Raw genomic sequence first — 3,171 nt, 5'->3', positions numbered from 1 at the left:
CAAAGCAGCAAAAGATGTTTTACAAAAAGATGTTAAAAACCTGGTTTCTAAACATATTTTTGCCAGATGGCAATCTTTACTTTCTTGTTTTGATTTCGAAATAGAACATATTAAAGGAGAGAAAAACTCATTACCAGATTTTCTTACAAGAGAATTTTTACAAGGAAAGCACAATGAGTCATAAAGATAAGTATGGACCCCCAATTACCGAAGAAAAAATTACAAAAACACCCACAATGAAACAGGTATTACAAACTCCCTCTTCTTCCTCCTAATCACCAAACCAAAACAGGTTTACCCCATTAACCCCATTAGCATTACCATCTTTTTATCCAACAACCTCCATACAACCAAAAACCATAAGACCCGCAATCCAATCCCAATTAATCTCACCATTACAATTTTCCTTAAACACGTCGTCCCAATTAAATACTACAACACAAAAACCAGAAAAATTACCTTATTACACGCCCCCTAGTAACCTAAATTGTCCATTTATAGAAAAAGATTACAAGAAAATACTTTTTCTTGTAGAACTTGAATATTCATTAAATAAATCATTACTTCAGATTGTTTCTCATTACTACCCTCACGGATTTCATTATCTACCAGCCACCCCCAGAAAAAACAAGATTATTCTATGAGTTTGTTTTAGTTGATACTGATTCAATTGAAATAACTCATACATACGACAAGGTCGATAAACAGAAAATTATTTTTTCAAAATTTAAAATATTAAAGGTATTATCACCAACAGATTGGAAAGATCACCCTTCGGCATTAAAGAAATTTTCCAGAAAATTTAGTCCTCAGGAATATTCTTATTATGATTATATGGAAGCATGGATAAACCTGTTATTACAAGAACCCTTTGAACATTCTTGGTTCATTTGGTTTAAAAAAGACATCTCGTTACAATTCCCATTATGGTTTATTAAATGGTTCAATGAATGGGGACCTGAGCCCGAAATTTACCCAGAATTTGCTGAATCAGCATTCCAAGAATTTATTAAAGAAACCAATTTTCCGGATCACATAAAGATATTAATGTTTCACGCAAGCTTTGGTATTTCATGGATTACTTCGTGGACGTATAGAAAAGAATTATCAATTCCTGACTCTAATATTAATTGGGTATTCAGAGTTATTAAAATTAAATGGTGGAACAAATTTAATCCAGAATTATTAAAAGAATCCACACTGTTAGAATGGTTTAAAAGAAATCCTAAATTTCTTATTAAGCCAAAAGAGAACATTAAAGAAGGACAATTTTTGGCTGAAAAATCAAAAATCATGGCAGAATTATCATCATCTTCTAATAAAAAGGAATTTTTGAAGAAATTACAGGCAGCAATATTTGAGTCTGAAAATAAAAATAATGAAGACTCGGAAGGATCATCTCAAAGCTTTACTCCACAAAATGAAGTTGATTGCTATGGAATAGAAGAAATATAAATTATTAAAGAATTTCGAAATTATTGAAGGAAAAATGTGACCATACTCGGGACCCAAGGCATTAAAGATTCTCAGACAAGACATGATGGCTACTTTTGACAAAAGATAACCCATTATCTTGATGTCATTATGAAGGCAGACAACATTATGTTTACTTTTGACTTTTGCAATGTATTATTAAGCTTTTACTATTCTCTTTAATAAAGGTAGTTGAATTATTAATGCTATTTGAATTATATAAGGGCATCAATGTAAATTAGTGCAAGGACATTATTGTAATCTAAGACCTATCATTCCATTATAAAAGGAAGTGGTCCTTCATTATGTAAGGCATTCGAAAAACAAAAAATAAAAAAAAAGAGTTTGCCAATCGTTCCCTTGCAATTCCCTCATTCTCTGAAAGAAATTGTAAGTTTTAATCATGAACAACATTATGAATTCTTGTTACTTTCAATTAGTTTTTCAAACTAGTTTTTTATTAACAACTAAATTAGACGATTTATTATTATTTTTACATAAAAGTCTAAGTATTATATTTTACTTTATTTCATTATGGTATATTTATGTTTATCATGGTCTTACATCATCTTCATTATGGTATCAGAGCCTTGTTAAAGGACTCTGAAGAATTGAATTATATTTCTTATATTTTAAACTTACGTTTTTAAAATCTTAATCATCTAAACGTTGGTCAGCTGTGGTTGATTCTGTTGGTAAGCCGTAAAGCCCAAGAGAGAGGTAGGTGTTCCCAGAATAGATATATCAGTGGTCCCGTGAGAAGAGAAAGATTTTGAAACCTTAAGTTTAAACTATAGAAATATGGCCCAGTTCTTTAGAACCTTGAGCGAACTAGGATCCAGAAGAAGAGATAAAACCATGATACCTTCTACTTCATTATCTATAGAGGAATTAGAAAATAGAAATGACCAAGACAATTATCAAAACAAAGAATTACAAATAGCAGAAATAGAAAATAAATTACAAAATTGGAACATGCCTGACATTAAATATAAAGAAATATATAAAACTAGTACGTTTGACAAATTTAGATCTCAAGAAATTAGTCATACCTTAGAATCTTCCAAATCAATAGTTGAACATCATGAAACTATTAATTTATTAAATGAAGAAATAATTGATAATCATATAAAACAAGGATTTCATTATATTCACTTAGGATTAATACAAGCTGCCGTTAAACCATTACATAAGTTAGGACTAAATACTCCGATATTATTAGTTTTACGTGATAATAGAATTAAAAACTTAATTTAAACACATTTTATATATTGGTACCGTTTAATTATTATCAAAACTTACAATCAATCTTGCATCCTTTTCATTGACAATTGTTCCATCTTTACGAGTGCGGGTATCAATGTAAATCTCTTTACGTCCAGGCAACACTCCTTTTCCCTTTTTTATCTACAACCAAATAAATAAGTTAAATGCATTTCATTTTTAATTTAAATTAAAGCCATAAAAATAGAAATAGAAATAAACCTTCTCATCAATAAACTTTGGGAGACTTTTTGAACCCATACAATGAACATCTTCAAATTTAGCCCGATTTTGCCTATTAATTTTACTTATTTTCTGCAATTGAAATAAAATATTAGTCTTAATAATAAACTCTTTAATATATTACTCATAATATATACGACTTACTTGTCCTTCATCAGAAAACCAATGATGAACCAAACCACGATATTGATT

The 3,171-nt window shown here is 29.5% G+C and overlaps 1 long non-coding RNA gene across 1 annotated transcript; it reads right to left on the bottom strand.

The window, feature by feature from the left end:
* Positions 1 to 2,750: 2,750 nt before the first annotated feature.
* On the bottom strand, positions 2,751 to 3,171 carry LOC105851374 (uncharacterized). Its single transcript, XR_001143109.3, has 3 exons — positions 3,124 to 3,171; positions 2,959 to 3,051; positions 2,751 to 2,880 (listed from the first exon to the last, which is right to left on the bottom strand). It is a non-coding gene; the product is annotated as an uncharacterized lncRNA (long non-coding RNA).

This window comes from Cicer arietinum, chromosome 5, assembly GCF_000331145.2.
Source record: "Cicer arietinum cultivar CDC Frontier isolate Library 1 chromosome 5, Cicar.CDCFrontier_v2.0, whole genome shotgun sequence".
Lineage (NCBI taxonomy): Eukaryota > Viridiplantae > Streptophyta > Magnoliopsida > Fabales > Fabaceae > Cicer > Cicer arietinum.
Note: the sequence above shows the minus strand (reverse complement) of the source record. Positions and strands in the feature narration are given on the sequence as shown.